Source organism: Heteronotia binoei, chromosome 21, assembly GCF_032191835.1.
Source record: "Heteronotia binoei isolate CCM8104 ecotype False Entrance Well chromosome 21, APGP_CSIRO_Hbin_v1, whole genome shotgun sequence".
Classification (NCBI taxonomy): Eukaryota; Metazoa; Chordata; class Lepidosauria; order Squamata; family Gekkonidae; genus Heteronotia; species Heteronotia binoei.
In genome coordinates this window covers 105,959,388-105,977,009 of record NC_083243.1, presented here as the reverse complement: position 1 = coordinate 105,977,009, position 17,622 = coordinate 105,959,388, and the positions used below count along the sequence as shown (strand labels likewise).

The following is a 17,622-nucleotide window of genomic DNA, read 5'->3' as shown; positions in this document are numbered from 1 at the left end:
CATGTCACTTGCATATGTCCCTTATTATTGTTTATGCATTTTAGAAATTGAGATGAGTTCCTGTATTTTTGCATCATAGCTAGTAATGTTTTACTGATAAAGAAATAAGTTCCCTAGGATCCTTCCAAGATCTATGTTCACAAATTTAGACTGGACATATGCAATTATTCAATGCATATACCATGAATGGATTTCCCTGTTCAAGTGATTATCTCAAAAATGAAATGTATCTCTAGCCTCCTCTTTCCTCTACCTCCTCCTCAAGATCGTCCCAAATTTCAGTGATAGTTAGTCTTCAGTACCAAGACACATAGTCCTCTTTTTCCTGATTGGATTGCTTTTTTAAAATTTTAACTCATGTATAGCCTGTTTTTTTGTAGTTGACATTCCTTAGCCCTTCCCCTTTATCCCAAACTGTGTCTCAACCCTGGTTTTTTGTAGTCTGATCGGCAGCGCATCATGAAATGTGGCACACACCCTCCAAGGATTGGTCGGTGCCAAAGTGGGAAATGCATTGTAGCTCCACACCTATGGAACCAGCTCCCAGAAGAAGTGCAGGCCCTGCGGGACTTTGAACAGTTTCTCAGGGCCTGCAAGACCATCCTTTTTGGGATGGCCTTCACCAATTAAAATGACAGAGGGACTCGCCTAAGCGATTTTCACCATCATGCTAAAATAGCACCAGAATGTTAATTTTAGAAATTTTAAATTAGACTGTTTAAAATTAGCTACTGTTTTTAAATATTTATTATATAATTTACTGTATTTGATGTTGTTAACCGCCCTGAGCCTGCTTCAGCAGGGAGGGCCGGATATAAATAAAATGTTGATTGATTGATTGATTGATTGAAACTGATACCAGAGCACTGCCGAATAAAGAAGGTAGCCGTAAAAGACATGGGGGGCCCCTCTCAAGCTAGCCTGTGTGCCCAGAAAGGCCCCATGATGGATACCAGGAAAACTCCATATTGGAAGGCTGGGCTGCATAGCCAAGGCATGCCTCTGAGTGACCTCCCCACCACACACACACATCTTCTCTATATGGAAAAATACTGGGATGTGCCATTGTGGATGGATAATCCCATCACTTACCCTCCTCCTCCCATGACCCATCTTTACCCCATCTCTGTCAATATACTATTTCATTACCCCATTGTGGTATCATTTCAGTCTTTCCTGGGAATGTCGAAACCAAATTGTCACCTAGCTGCCCTTCCTGAGTGGTAATACAGAATTAATTTGTTTGAGGATGGTCAGTCTCCTTCAGATTAAATAAGTTTTCAGAAGACTGAAAGAGGGGAAATGAAGGGGCAGCCTCTGAATAATTAATTAATATCCCCAATAATAATAATATTTGTCATATTGAGTAAAATATGCTTTGTCTTCAAACTAAGGAGTCTGAACTGCCGTTAGAAACTGACTCTACTGCCCAGCAGGTGTGAACTCCAGCTGTAAGATTAGATAAGGGAACAGCCTCCTACAGGCGACTTGCTGTATATAGATAAGTAAAGAAACTTAGTTATGGGGGAACTTAGTGGAGGCGGGACCCTTTGAAAACAAATAAGCTTGTGTGCCTGCCTGCTGGTTTTCTGTGTGAATAAAACTATCTGTATGTAGAATGATTTTATCTCAGTAATTTTGGGGCCCATGCTCGAGTGGGTTCTGCTTATAGTACCATAAAGTAAACCTCACTTCAAACCAATAAGTCTGTGTGGACCTCGTTATTTCTCTGCTTCAGTTAAAGCCCCTGGTGGGCCAGTTACAACCCACAGGCTGTAAGTTTGACACCATGACATACACTTCCCTTGGGAGGAGTACCATTTCAACTTGTTCTCTCCTTTGCATAGGGGACTACTCTCTCTCACACACACACACACACACAGTCTCTTGGTCTATACTACTAGGTCCCCCAGAATTTCTGATTATTTCTTGGCATTAACTATAATTGGTGACCTTTATTTTCCATGTACACTTATTATTACAGGTCTATATTATGTATTCCCCTACCTGGCCATATGTCTGCTTTACTCAGGAGGCTGACATATGGTCTTTACTGGCAGTAATACATTTTATACTTGGTTTTTTTGTCTTTTTCTTCTACTGGATATTCTGTAAATTTTATTTTAGACGCAGAAGTCTTAACAAAAAATGTACACTGAGAGCAATATTAAGTAGAGATCCTTCCACACTAGGGGGATTTTCTGTAGATCTGCTTTCCCCTTTTCACATCTGATGTTGATTGAGCCCCCCCTCCCCCCCCAGCTGCTGCATTGTCTGAAAATTATTATTCTCTGCTCACCTCTTTTCAAAACTTTGGGGTACATGTTTAGTGCTGTATAGGAATAGCACCATTTCACTATCTTTTCATTTTCTATCTGCCAGAATGTCCATACCTCCAACCAGACTATTTTTTGCTGTGTTGTCTCAGGACCTCTTCCCTTCCAGGAACCATTGCATGGGAGGGGAAAAGACCACAATTCCCAGCTGGTTTCTGCTCTTTTGGAGACACCCATTTGTAATGTGAAAGAAAACTTGCAATTATGCTGTTCTGGAGTTGTTTTTCTTTTTCAAAAAAAGATGTGTACTTAATTGGCAAGAAATAATGGCATCCATCACCTTGCATGGCATTTCTGATCGGAATAATGTCACTGATCAGTGAAGGAAGAAATTCATAATGAGAAGTGATACACAGCAGAATGTATTGGGGGCGGGGCATTCATATACTGAAACAGTGCCAAAAACTAGGAAGAAATTTAGAAGTCACATACTATCTGGGGTGATCTTTTACCTGTAGAAAATGAGCTCCCAAATGGAAGAAATCCATAATGTGAAATGATGCACAGAGGAGCGGGGGGTGGGGGGATGGAGGAGACTTTCATATGCTGAAAAGGAGCCCAAACCTAGAAAGAAATTCAAAACATTTGGGGTAGGAATCTTTCCATCACTGAAATACAACTCCAAAATGAGAAGCACTGAAGCTGAAACTGTGCTGCAACATAGTTCTTACCCACAACATTTTTAAAAAGTTTTATTGGTGTCAGCAACTGCAGAGCTGTTCATACAGAAAATGTGGATGAATACAGCAAAGAGGGCATTTCCTTTAATTCAAGTACAGTACATACCTTCCCTTTTATTTATTTATTATTTATTATTTATTTTAGTATATTTCTATTCCGCCCATTCCCCATAGGGCTCAGGGCGGAGTACAACATATGATAAAACAATAAAATACAATAAAACATTCTATAAACAGACAATTCAACAGCACTCAGATTACCATGTCATCACATATTGCCCACCCTAGCTATCTCACATCATGGCAGTTTTATTCCATTTCCTAGCACAGATGACAGTGCTGGCCGGGGAGGCCAACCAGATCAAGAATAGATGCCCGCAGCCTCAGCTAAAACAGCTCCATTTTACAGGCCCTACGGAAGTAGGGTCCAGATCTCAATAGGGAGCTGATTCCACCAGGTCGGGGCCAGGACTGAAAAAGCCCTGGCCCTAGTTGAGGCGAGGCGAGCATCTCTTGGGCCAGGGATGGCCAACAGATGTTGGGAGGTCGAACATAACGACCTCTTGGGCATACATGGAAGGAGACTGTCCCGCACGTATGTTGGTCCCAGGCCGTGTAAGGCTTTAAATGTTCAGACATAAGAAAAAATATAGTTCAATAGCATCAGATGGCAGAAAAAGTGATATCCTCTGTGTGAAAGCAAGCTTTGGCCTACTCAGAATCCTACTCAGATCTATTAAATGAGGCTAAGTCCCAGGAAAGTGGGCAAGGACATGGTTACACCTCAGCCATCATTACATAGAATCATAGAGCTGAAGGGACCCCCAGGGTCATCTAGTCCAACGCCATTACATATGTATTGTTTAAGAAATGTGCTTTCCCCTTATACATTATTTTATTTCTGAACCTCATGTTGGACCAGAACAATATTTCTTGTGTGGTTCATGGGATCAGAGAAGAACACAGTTGTGTTCTTTTATTATTAATTAATTATTAATACACTAATAAAATATTAATATATGCATGAAGTATTTTCCCATCTCATCTGTAATGTTTTAAGCAGCTTCCAAAAGTTAAAAAAATACCACAATCAAGTCCATTAAACCTCTAGGATGAGGGCAATCATCAGAACTACTCCTAATCTAGCAATGATGTTAGCTTACCCTTTTAGCCAGGAAGAGGGAAGACAAAACAAAAAGCCCAACATCTCATTGACCCACCTCCACAGGAATAGCAGATATTCCCAACAAATAATTTGTTTTCTTAGGATTCACTATATTGACCCACAACTACTCAGTCATCACAGAAAGACATTGGAGGGGGGCGGGGAGAGAGAGGCTTAGATAATTTAGATAATAAATTATGGAGCTGAGAATGTACCATACAGATTCTTCCAGAGGCTTCATATAAATATGCTACTTGATGAATAATGTGTTTTAAAAATGCATGTATTAATACAGCAAAAAAATAATAAAACAGATCCCTGCCAATTTCCATGTTGCAGGAAGGGCTTACTTTTGGGAGCATGCTCCAAGGAATGATGTGAGGGTCTGGCCCTTGATAGCAGCAAAATGTTCTAATATTCCAGGTGATGTAAAAACAAAATTGCAATACATGTGCCAGGTGCCAGTGGGATGTCTAGAAGACTCAATGGGGAGCAACATTCATTTTAAATCTTCCCACAAACACCATCCACAAGTCCCACCAAAAAATTTTCCTATCAATAACTGGTTCAGAAGTCTGCTGAAATAGTCAGTTTCAGGAAATCCCAGAGTTGCTTTGACACTGCATGGTTAACAAATATTTTCTTAAATTAAATATCCTAACTGTCTAAACAGCATTATTCTCACATTTGAAATCATTGTGGTCAGAGCAATGTAAAAGGAACCCCCCCCCAAAAAAAACAAAACAAAAATACAAAATAGCCCAGCATCTAAACCAAGCAAGCTAACTTGCTGTTCCTGCAAATGAGTCAGACAAAGGCAATTACTTTTCTAATCTCCTATTTCAAAAGACATGCATAGTGTGAAACTGATCAATAAGAACAGACCAATTAGCCTGCCAGGGGAGGGGAGGGGAAACATCCAAGGAAATGTTTCTACTTTTAAAGGGTTGGAAGCGAATTAAGAGGAGGAAGGGAAAATACTGCTCTGAAAAACCACTCTTGAAAACTATGGAGATATAGAGAAGTGACAGCAGAACGCTGGGAAAAGGATGTGGAAGGAATTTTTAAAAATACGATGGGAGAGTGAGGTGAGTGTGCATGTGAATATGGAAGCAGGTTTTTAAAGCGACGGAGGTGGGAGGTGAAAGCCGTAATAAACACAAAAAGCAGAAAGGCCCTGAGATTCAGAGTATAGGGCAGGATATAAATCCAATATAAATCCAATATCTTCTTCCACCTATGCAACTCCCAAACAGCAGGGGGAGGGGATCTGACACTTCTCCCCATGCCACTTATTGCTGCCACTGCCCCACCCCTCTTCCTCCCCCTTTCAAGAGGGAAGGCAACTGCACAAACATCCACAGCTTAACAGTTTCACTTCCATTTCACAGCTGAATGCCAGTGAAAGAGATTCTGTTGCTCAGTTGTGAACAGGAAAAGCCCATGTATAAGAAATCCCATGGGGAAGCAGCCCTACATTATGCTCGAGAGGGAAGCAATTTGGTGTGAACTCCGCTATGAAGAAATGGGAATAAAGTGTATCAGCCAAAAAGGAACACCGAAAACTGGTGCACTCTCTGTTGGGTATGATCCTCCTCAGGAGCTGTTTTGTAGAAAAATAGGTGGTGGAGATCATCCAGGGATTGTTATGCAGCTGCACCTACTATTCAATGAACAAGGTGGGAAGGAGGAGGTGGAACTCTCAGAAAGGTTCAGGAGCTGGGAGTTCCCACTGAATCTGAGACCTCATCCTCCTCAACCATGCTAAAATAATAATAATAATAATAATAATAATAATAATAATAATAATAATAATAATAATAATAATAATAATAATAATAATAATAATAATAAATTTTATTTATACCCCGCCCTCCCCGCCAAGGCAGGCTCAGGGCGGCTTACAGGTAAAAAAATCTGAAGTTCGTAACTTACCACTAGATTAAAATGTATATTACCCTGATCTTGTTTTCCTTTCAAACATCTAAAATGTCTGCATCTTGACACACCATGCTAATCAAATAGATTTATCTCCGAGGATCAACACAGAAAGCAAAGAAAACCATTTGACTCAACAATTAGAAGAATGATGTTGAATATTTTCATGCGGCTTACAAGAATTCAGCAAGTTCCATTCCAGACAAAATAGAAAACATATTCATTTTGCTGCCACATCAAGCTGCCAGAGCCCACTTCAGAGCCCACAGATGGAAAAAATAAACAATTTCCCCAAACACTATGTTCTGTGATAATGTCACAATTGGCACCTACCATCAGAACATGAAAGCTGTCAACAAACCTAGACACATCTATAAGACTCATGTAGATGAGTCCATCCTACTGTTATTTCAACTCTCACTGAAGTGTCCAAAATCATCAATTTGAAAGTCAGTTTAATATCAATTCCCTAGAAATAAATCACTATCAGCAGTAATATTTTTCAGAGTTGTTTTCCATCTTTGTATAACAGACTGCTAAAAACAAATGACATGGATGAAATAGAAATCGCACTCACATTTTGGATATGCACATGTTATTGGAAAAGAAGATGTCAGGGAATCTGGAATAAAATAGCAACTGATTACCTATGTAGGATTTTTCATTGGACAGCTCCCCTCATCGCCAAAGTAGAGTCCATTTGGTTTTTGTTACTGCTCCATATATTATCCCATCAACAGATTTCACAGAGCTAAGTCTTCTTTTCTTTTTTTAATGGACCTGAGTGGAAAAAATGGAAAAAAGGTTACTTTTCAAGTCATTTGCCCACACACACATCTACACATGCACAAGTGAGAGACAAAGAGTCAGGAAGACATATTCGGAAACATGTTTCACAATCATGCTACAATGGGTAGAGAGATACAATTGCCTGATACTAAGCCATAGTCTGGCACCATGGACACCACTATTATGTTGACCAGACTACTGAAACTAGTTTCACATTTATTGAAATACTGTAAAACAGGGGAGACAAACTCATTTCTTCTGAGGGCCTGAACTGACATAAGTGAGACCTTGTTGGGCCGGGTTGGAGGGGGGGATCTTCATTGTGCTTCTGCAGCCTGGCTGCAGGAGCACAGGGAAAGTCCAGCCACTCGTGCCTCCTGGAAAGCCCAGGAAGTGTGGGGGGAGAGAGAGATCTTCCCTGTGTTTCTGCAGCCTGGCTACAGGAGTACAAGGAAAGTCCAGCCACCCGTGCCTCCCAGAAAGCCCAGGAAGCATGGGGGGAAAGAGAGAAGATCTTCCCTGTGCTTCTGCAGCCTGCCTACAGGAGCACAGGGGAGGTCCATCATCATCATCATCATCATCATCATCATCATCATCATCATCATCATCATCATCATCATCATCATCATTTTATTTATATCCCGCCCTCCCCGCCGAAGCAGGCTCAGGGCGGCTAACAGCACAAATCAATACATACATTATACAGTATATTTAAACAAAACTAATTTAACAGTTAATTAAAATTCTATTAAAATTCTAAAACAATAAAATTAATATGAATATGAATATGCTGGTGCTATTATACAGATGGTGAGTTTACTTAGCAGTCTCTCTCTTCAGTCGGTGAAGGCCATTCGAAAAAGGATGGTCTTGCAGGCCCTGAGGAACTGTTCTAAGTCCCGCAGGGCCCGCATTTCTTCCAGAAGCTGGTTCCATAGGAGTGGAGCCACAGCAGAGAAGGCCCGAGCGTGGGTACTCTGTAGTTTTACCTCTTTCGGCCCGGGAATAGTCAGCAGGTTCTTCCCTGCTGACCTCAGTGCTTTCTGGGGTTCATATGGGGAGAGACGGTCCCTGAGGTAGGCAGGTCCTCGGCCATATAGGGCTTTAAAGGTGATAACCAGCACTTTGTAACGAATCTGGTATATAACTGGCAGCCAGTGCAGTTCACGCAGCCCCGGCTGTATGTGCTCCCACTTTGGGAGCCCCAACAACAGTCTAGCAGCCGCATTCTGCACCAGCTGCAGCTTCCGCGTTCGGCACAGAGGCAGCCCCATGTAGAGGGCATTACAGTAATCCAGTCTCGAGGTGACCGTTGCATGAATCACTGTTGCTAGGTCCTGATGCTCTAGAAAGGGAGCCAACTGCCTTGCCCTTCTCAGATGAAAAAAGCTGACTTGGCAGTGGCTGCTATCTGGGCCTCAATTGATAATGAAGGCTCCAGTAGGACTCCCAGGCTCCTGACTCGGCACGCCGCTTTCAATGGCGCCCCGTCAAAAACTGGGAGAGATATTTCCCTTCCCAGAGTGCCCCGACCCAAGCAAAGGACCTCTGTCTTCGCTGGATTCAGTTTCAGCCCACTCAGCCTTAACCAAGTTGCCACAGCCTGCAGTGCCAGGTCCAAATTCTCTGGGACGCAGTCAGGCCGGCTGTCCATTAGCAGATAGAGCTGGGTGTCATCTGCATACTGGTGACACCCAAGCCCATACCTCCTGGCAATCTGGGCAAGGGGGCGCATATAGATATTAAATAGCATCGGTGAGAGAACTGCTCCCTGAGGCACCCCACAATGTAGTGTGCGCCTCTGGGACAGCTCACCCCCGATTGCCACCCTTTGTCCTTGATCCTCAAGGGAGGAGGAGAGCCATTGTAGGGCCGACCCCCGAACCCCAACATTGGCGAGGCGGCGGGTCAGTAGCCGATGGTCGACCGTGTCAAACGCAGCCAACAGGTCTAACAGCATCAGCACCACCACACCACCTCGATCCAGATGCCGCTGGAGGTCATCTGCCAAGACGACCAGCACTGTCTCCGTTCCATGGCCCGGGCGAAAGCTGGACTGGCAAGGATGGAAGCGTCATCCAGAAAACCCTGCAACTGCAACGCCACTGCCCTCTCTATAATTTTACCTAAAAACAGTAAATTCGAGACCGGTTGGTAGTTTGCCAATTCGGCCGGGTCTGCTGTACTTTTTTTCAAGAGGGGGCAAACCAAGGCCTTGTTTAAGGGCATTGGAAAACGCCCCTCCAGGAGGGATCTATTTATGATGTCCTGTAGAGGACATCTGAGCTCCCTCGGGCAAAATTTAATTAGCCAGGAGGGGCACGGGTCCAAATCACAAGTTGTTGGGCACGCAGAGGAGAGAATTCCGTCAACTTCCTCCAGGCTGAGTGGGTCGAAATGATCCAAGACTAAACCAGAAGACAGGCACGGAGCCTCCAGTTCATGTACTGTATCCAATGTGATGGGCAGGTCTTGGCGGAGCGACTTGATTTTGTCTGCAAAAAATTTCACAAAAGCCTCACAGCCTATTTCTAATTCTCTAACATTTGCCCTGCCCTGGGGCAGTGTGGTGAAATATCCAATTATTTTAAACAATTGGGCCAGGCGCGAATTTGCAGACGCAATCCTGGCTGCGAAGTAATCGTTCTTCGCAGCCTTGACTGCCATCTCATAAGATCTCATAAACGATCTATAGGATGTTCTCACCGCTTCATCACGAGTGCACCGCCACTGCCTCTCTAGTCGTTGGGGCCAGCCTCAAACGAGGGCGTAGAGGATGTCGAGGTGCGATCTCGTTGATTGCCCCGGACAGCCGATCTTGCCAGGCATCAACCAGGGCATCAAGGGAATCGCCAGGGGGCCAGGGATCCCGAAGAGCCATTTGGAACCATTCTGGGTCCATCAGACTCCGCGGGTGAGCCAAAATAGGCTCTCCGCCCTTACAGGGTTGGGGTGGCATCTCCATACAGGCCTTGAGGGCTAGGTGATCCGACCATGGCACTGCCTCCATTGCGATATCGCTCACCCGAATCCCGGACGCAAAGATCAGGTCTAATGTGTGTCCCGCTTGATGCGTAGGAGTCATAACAGAGTGAGAGAGTCCCAGTGTCGCCATGGAAGACACTAGATCCATTGCCTGATGGGAGGCTGCATCATTGGCATGGACATTGAAGTCACCCAGGACCATAAGCCCCGGGTACTCCAACGCCCAGCCCGACACCACCTCCATCAGGGATGGTAAGGCGCTGGCTGGTGCGTTTGGCGGACGGTACACCAGCCAGATCGCCAACCCCTCTCCGACATCCCACGCCAGGCTGGCACATTCAATACCATTTATTGTTGGGGGCGGGAGAGCCCAGAAGGCGTAACCCTCCCTATGAAAAGCGCCACCCCTCCCCCCTGCCCAATAATCCACAATTGGGGGAAGACCAAGTATCCCGGGGGGGTCATCTGGGAGAGAGCCACCGTCTCCCCCTCTTGCACCCAGGTCTCGGTCACGCAAGCCAGGTCTACGTCCTGCCGGAGCAGGAAGTCCCTAAGCAGGAAGTCTCACAGAGGTCTGAGAGGAGCAGAGCAGAGCAGCTCTGATAGCTGAGACAGCTGGAGAAATTGCTGAGAATTTCTGAGTTTTGAAGGACTACATTCTAAGGTTTGTGGGGCTGCCTAAAATTCTAAGGTGTGATAGCTGGGGAACTGCTCTTTGTTTGGTTGACTGCTCTTTGTTTGGTTGACTGCCTTAAGGGTGAAAGAGATTGAGAGTGATTGCTGCTGATTGAGAGTGATTGCTGAGGAGTGCCTCTGCTCCACCTCTTTGCATTTTAAGCTGCGCCTTGCCAAAGGCGCGAGCCTTTGGCGCGAGCCGAAGGGCAAGAGCTAAAGGGCTCTTGGCCTGTGGCTCTTTGCCTAGGGGCTCCCTAAGGAGCAGGAACCCAGATCCCTGGCTTCCTTGTTCTCCAAATAAGGTAAGTTCCCAATAAGGTAAGTTGAGGTAAGGTAAGTTGACCCGCCAGAAGGGGAGCCACTTAAACAGCATTTAAAGAGGACTGTATATATGTATATATATATACACAAGGAAGATAGAATGCCAGCAGGGGGTTGGGGGCTTTCCAGTGTTTTGCACTGAGTGTCACATGTATGACTATCTGCCCAAAGGACAGAAGTCTTGGGTGTGTGCTCGATGCAAGGAGCTCCTGGTCCTCAGGGAATGAGTTCATACCCTTGAGGCCGAGGTGACTGCCCTGGAGAAGCAGAGACGGTCAGTTAGGCACTTCGGGAAGACTCTCGGGGGTGTATTAGATGAGCCCCGCTCTGAACGTAGCAGCCCCGTTGCTGCCAGAGAGCGTGAGGGTCGAGAGGGAACAGGGCACCGTGCTGAGGATAAGGGGAATGCGCCCTCAGAAGGGACCTCTTCTTCGGTTGGTGAGTGGGAATCCTTTCGCGCCAAGGAACCATCCCTGAGCAGGAGGAGAGGGGGGGTATTGGTAGTTGGTGATTCGATCATTAGGCAAGTAGACAGCCGGGTGGCGAAACCGCGTACTGACCGTATGGTGACTTGCCTGCCTGGTGCGAAGGTAGCGGACATTACGCGTGTAGTAGATAGACTGATAGACAGTGCTGGGGAGGAGCCTGTGGTCGTGGTGCATGTTGGCACCAACGATGTGGGAAAATGCAGTCGTGAGGTCCTGGAGGAAAAATTTAGGCTGCTAGGCAGGAGACAAGGCCAGGACCTCCAAGGTAGCCTTCTCGGAAGTGCTACCTGTTCCACGTGCAGGGCAGGAGAGACAGGCACAAATTAGAAGTCTCAATGTGTGGATGAGACGATGGTGTAAGGAGGAAGGGTTTAAGTTTGTTAGGCACTGGGATGCTTTCTGGAACAAGCGGGAGCTGTACAAAAGAGATGGTCTCCACTTGTCCCCGGATGGAACCAGGCTGCTGGCGCTTAAAATCAAAAAGGTGGCAGAGCAGTTTTTAAACTAAATCTTGGGGGAAAGCCGACAGGAGATGAAATGTCTCTGGTTCGGGAGGACTCGTCTCAAAGAGATGAAGGGTTAGCTGCTATTTTTCTACCGGGTAACGGACCGGAGTTGTCCACTGTGAAGGTGACAAACAATATGGACTGTCTGCCAGTGTCTCGAGGTGGCAGGAGGAAGGTGGCGGGCCTAGCTCGCCTGGGAAATTATAGATGTTTGTATGCAAATGCTAGAAGTGTCCGAAGTAAAATTGGTGAATTGGAATGTTTAGTGTTGGGAGAAAACATAGACATTGTGGGAATTTCAGAAACTTGGTGGAATGAGGAGAATCATTGGGACACGGTGATTCCTGGATATAAGCTATATCGGAAGGATAGGGAGGGAAGGGTTGGAGGTGGGGTGGCTCTGTATGTCAGAGAGGCTATACGGTCCAGTAAGGCTGAGATCAGAGAATTAGATTCACTTTTAGAAATGCTTTGGGTTGAAATAGAGGGCCCAAAAGGAAATTTAACTATGGGAGTTCGTTATCGCCCACCAAATCAAAAGAGAGAGGACGATTATAATATGATGGAAGGCTTAAAGATAGCGGCTAAACGTAAAAACTGTGTTGTAATAGGTGATTTTAACTACCCGCAGATTGATTGGGTCAATATGTGTTCTGGTCGAGAGAAAGAGATTGAGTTTCTTGATGCTCTCAATGACTGTGCTATGGAGCAGATGGTCTCAGAACCTACCAGGGGTTGGGCGATCCTGGATTTGGTCCTAAGTAATGCCCAAGACTTGGTGAGAGATGTAAAAGTGATTGCGCCGCTTGGGAGCAGTGACCATAATGTTATTGATTTCACCGTTTGTATAAATAGGGAGTTGTCCAAAAAGACCACCACAACCACGTTTAACTTTAAAAGGGGTAAATACACTGAGATGAGGAGGCATGTGAGGAAGAAACTGAAAGGAAAGGTACATACGGTCAAAACCCTTGGGGAAGCTTGGACGCTATTTAAAACTATAATCCTAGAAGCTCAGATAAAATACATACCATAAGTTAGGAAAGGCACAAACAGGCATAAGAAAAGGCCTGCGTGGTTAACAAACAAAGAAATGGAAGCTGTAAAAGGTAAGAAGGACTCCTTTAAGCGGTGGAAAACCAGTCCAAGTGAGATTAGTAAAAGGGAACACAGGCTGTGGCAAATCAAATGCAAGACTGTGATCAGGCAGGCAAAAAGGGACTATGAGGAGCATATTGCAAAAAACATAAAGACCAACAATAAAACTTTCTTCAAATATATTAGAAGTAGGAAACCAGCCAGGGAGGCAGTGGGGCCCTTGGATGACCATGGGGTAACAGGATTACTGAAGGAGGATAGGGAAATGGCTGAGAAGCTAAATGAATTTTTTGCCTCCGTCTTCACTGTAGAAGACGAGAACTTTTTGCCCGCCCCAGAACCACTAATTTTGGAAGGGGTGTTGAAAGACCTGAGTCAGATTGAGGTGACAAATGAGGAGGTCCTACAACTGATAGACAAATTAAAAACTAATAAGTCACCGGGTCCGGATGGCATACATCCGAGAGTTCTGAAGGAACTCAAAGTTGAACTTGTGGATCTTCTAACAAAAATCTGTAATCTTTCATTGAAATCTGCCTCCATTCCTGAGGACTGGAAGGTAGCAAATGTCACCCCCATCTTTAAAAAAGGTTCCAGAGGAGATCCGGGAAATTACAGGCCAGTCAGTCTGACTTCAATACTGGGAAAGTTGGTAGAAACCATTATCAAGGACAGAATGAGTAGGCACATTGATGAACACGGGTTATTGAGGAAGACTCAGCATGGTTTCTGCAAGGGAAGATCTTGCCTCACTAACCTGTTGCATTTCTTTGAGGGGGTGAACAAACATGTGGACAAAGGAGACCCGATAGATGTTGTTTACCTTGACTTCCAGAAAGCTTTTGATAAAGTTCCTCATCAAAGGCTCCTTAGAAAGCTTGAGAATCATGGAGTAAAAGGACAGGTCCTCTTGTGGATCAAAAACTGGCTGAGTAATAGGAAGCAGAGAGTGAGTATAAATGGGCAGTCTTCGCAGTGGAGGACGGTAAGCAGTGGGGTGCCACAGGGCTCGGTACTGGGTCCCATGCTCTTTAACTTGTTCATAAATGATTTAGAGTTGGGAGTGAGCAGTGAAGTGGCCAAGTTTGCGGATGACACTAAATTGTTCAGGGTGGTGAGAACCAGAGAAGATTGTGAGGAACTCCAAAGGGATCTGTTGAGGCTGGGTGAGTGGGCGTCAACGTGGCAGATGCGGTTCAGTGTGGCCAAGTGCAAAGTAATGCACATTGGGGCTAAGAATCCCAGCTACAAATACAAGTTGATGGGGTGTGAACTGGCAGAGACTGATCAAGAGAGAGATCTTGGGGTCATGATAGATAACTCACTGAAAGTGTCAAGACAGTGTGCGTTTGCAATAAAAAAGGCCAATGCCATGCTGGGAATTATTAGGAAGGGAATTGAAAACAAATCAGCCAGTATCATAATGCCCCTGTATAAATCGATGGTGCGGTCTCATTTGGAGTACTGTGTGCAGTTCTGGTCGCCGCACCTCAAAAAGGATATTATAGCTTTAGAGAAGGTGCAGAGAAGGGCAACTAGAATGATTAAAGGGCTGGAGCACTTTCCCTATGAAGAAAGGTTGATACGCTTGGGACTCTTTAGCTTGGAGAAACGTCGACTGCGGGGTGACATGATAGAGGTTTACAAGATAATGCATGGAATGGAGAAAGTAGAGAAAGAAGTCCTTTTCTCCCTTTCTCACAATACAAGAACTCGTGGGCATTCGATGAAATTGCTGAGCAGACAGGTTAAACGGATAAAAGGAAGTACTTCTTCACCCAAAGGGTGATTAACATGTGGAATTCACTGCCACAGGAGGTGGTGGCGGCCACAAGTATAGCCACCTTCAAGAGGGGTTTGGATAAAAATATGGAGCACAGGTCCATCAGTGGCTATTAGCCACAGTGTATGTGTGTATATAACATTTTTTGCCACTGTGTGACACAGAGTGTTGGACTTGATGGGCCGTTGGCCTGATCCAGCATGGCTTCTCTTATGTTCTTATGTTCTTAAGGGTCTCGTTCTTATTATTTACAGACCTGGTGTTGCATAACACCAATGACGGATGTGGGCAATTCCTCTTGGTCCCACTACCTGTCACCGTTGGGATGGGAAGTAGACTGGAAGGGGGCCGAGCACTGTTTTGTCTCGGCCTCCTTCCCTTACACCTCCGTCCATTCCCACCGTCATAGCTTCCCCTCCCCAGGAGCACTGGAATCCCCTGGTCAGGCATCCATGCCTATGCTCCGGTATGATCTTAGTGATTATAATAGGATGGCCGTGCCCACCTAACTGATAATCTAAGTTAACAGCGTAAGTCCCTAGTCCACCCTCCACCCTCGGTTCCTAATTGTCTGGCTCGCTGTAGTTTAGTCAGTTTAATTTATCTCAAGACCCCCTAATCCTCCCTCTAATTGATTAGTCAAATAACATCTCTCTTAGCACATCAATAAAATAGAGTCCCCGTTCCTATCCAAATTAAGGTGCCAATACGAATAACAAATAAATAGATCAATATGCATTTAAATAAATAAATACATAATACATAATAAAATCCAATTGCCAATCAATTACAAATCTCTAGTTGATTAATAATAATTCTAATTAGTGGTCATTAACAAATGGGAAACGAAGATAATAAGTTAAGGAAGGTGGAGTAGGACATTGTTCTTAAGTGCTGTTAATTGATGTTAAAAGTTAAAATTGAGTGCCAAAGTTTGTAGGTGTCCATAGTGCTTCGTAGTGTTTTTAAAGTTCAGGTGCAGTTCTTAAAGTGCGAGGACAGTTCTTAAGTGTGGTTCTTAAAGTGTGAGGGCAGTTTTTAAATGCAGTTCTTAGATGGAGTTTCTTGAGGTGCGGGTGGTGATTACAGTTCTCCACCCACACTTTGAGCCTCCCGACGTCCGAGCCCCGTACAGAGCTTTGTGGTCAGGAGAGCTCTTAACTGCTGGCCCAGCTGCGGGGGTGAGGATGAGGGCGAGAGCAAGGGAGCGAGGGAGTAGGCGGGCGGGAACGGAGACCAGGATGCTCACCGAGGCCTACGCCCCGGGACCAATCCACTCCTCTGCTCGCTCACCACCCCCAAACTCCCCGTTTCTGTCTGCGGTGACCTCAGCTACACTGCACGCTCCACTCACCACTCCTCGCCGTGCCGACCCGCGCTGCAATCCTTCTCCGGCGCCGGGTCGGCCCTTCTCAAGCGCCGGCCCACGGTCGCACCCCGTCTCGGCGGCGGCCCAGGTGGCAGCGATGTTCCCTCAGAATGGTCAGCAGAGGCCCCTCATCGCACTGGCCCGCATGACCCACACAACGCTCCCCTCTTCGGCGCTGGCTCGGCCTCTCCCTGGCCTCCTCCGCATGCCAGCTGGCTCGGCCTCTCCCGGCCTCCTCCGCACGCCAGCCCATGGTCACGCCCCGGTTCTGCCTCGGCCATCAGCATCGGCCTGGGTGGCAGCAATGTCTCTGCTCTGATGGACCCCCAAAAGTCACCGCCAGCACCTCCAGCACCACCGTTATCACTCTACAAGCTGCCTCCTTCCAGCTGTTGACTCCTTCAGAATCCCCACTTCCAGCCACCCTGAGCCTCCCAGACTGCCTGGGAAGCGGGGTTGGGGAAGGGGAGATGATATTCTCCTTGTTCCTGCAACCTAGCTGCAGGAGCCCAGAGAAAGTCCAGCCACCCCACACTTCCTGGACAGCCCAGGAAGTGTGTGTATGTGGGGAGAGAAGTTCTTCCTCTTGCTTCTGCAGCCATGGCCACAGAAGCATGGGAAAAGCCTAATCGGCCTCTCCTCTCTGACAGTCGAAGAGGCACGCCAGGAGAGATATTCCTTCTGCTTCTGCAGCTTAGGCTGCAGAAGCAAGAGGAAAGCCCAGCTGCCTATGCTTCTCTGACAGTCAGTGAGATGTGTGTGGGAGGGGGGAGGTCAGCTGCTTCTGGACCAGATCTGAGCCCTTCAGGGGCCAGCCCCGGCCCATGGGCTGCCTGTTTCGCACCCCTGCAAAATCTCTTTGACCAAAGACCGTAATAGAACAAATAAAAATTGATCTATATGCCTACAAGAAATGACAACACAATCACCTGGTCTTACGGCAAGATCCTACCAATGAAGAGGTCAAGGTGTTCATAGAGGAGGCAGTAGTCACCTGTGGCCCCTGAGAGAGAAGCCAATGCTGGAGGACTGTCCTGGGCAAAATTCCTAGTCACACAGGAAGGGGTGTGTGCAGTAACAAGGGGAAATAGATAACATTGCCAACTCCCTCCTAGACCAGAGGAAGAAACTTGACAGAGCAAGTTTTCTGCTAGCACAAGAGGTAAAGGTGTATTGCCTGATTCACTCTCTATATTGCTACCTCATATTGAATGAAATTTTATCTTGAAGGATCCCCTAACACCCGGTATCAGATTTTAGAGATATGCATAGGATTACTAGAGAAAGCATGAAAGATCTATGTACATTAATTATTTCCATTAACACATTATAGAAAACAACCCATGGCTTCTGCCCTTACTGCAAATCATCACTGCTTGGCAGTCTCTAGAATGAAATATTTTTTCTTTGAAAATTTAGCAGTTTCATAAATGGATTGCCAACTAAAAGAACTAGTAATTTTGGAGAACCATGATTTTCTTCTAGTAAT

The 17,622-nt window shown here is 45.7% G+C and overlaps 1 protein-coding gene across 1 annotated transcript in view; it reads right to left on the bottom strand.

Moving 5' to 3' along the window:
- The window catches only part of LRRC4C (leucine rich repeat containing 4C), an 862,516-nt gene extending 855,646 nt beyond the window's left edge, over window positions 1–6,870 (bottom strand). Inside the window, exon 1 of the mRNA XM_060261966.1 lies at window positions 6,767–6,870. The gene's annotated coding sequence lies outside the window, so the exon portion shown is untranslated. The remainder of the gene's footprint in view (window positions 1–6,766) is intronic.
- Window positions 6,871–17,622: the final 10,752 nt, after the last annotated feature.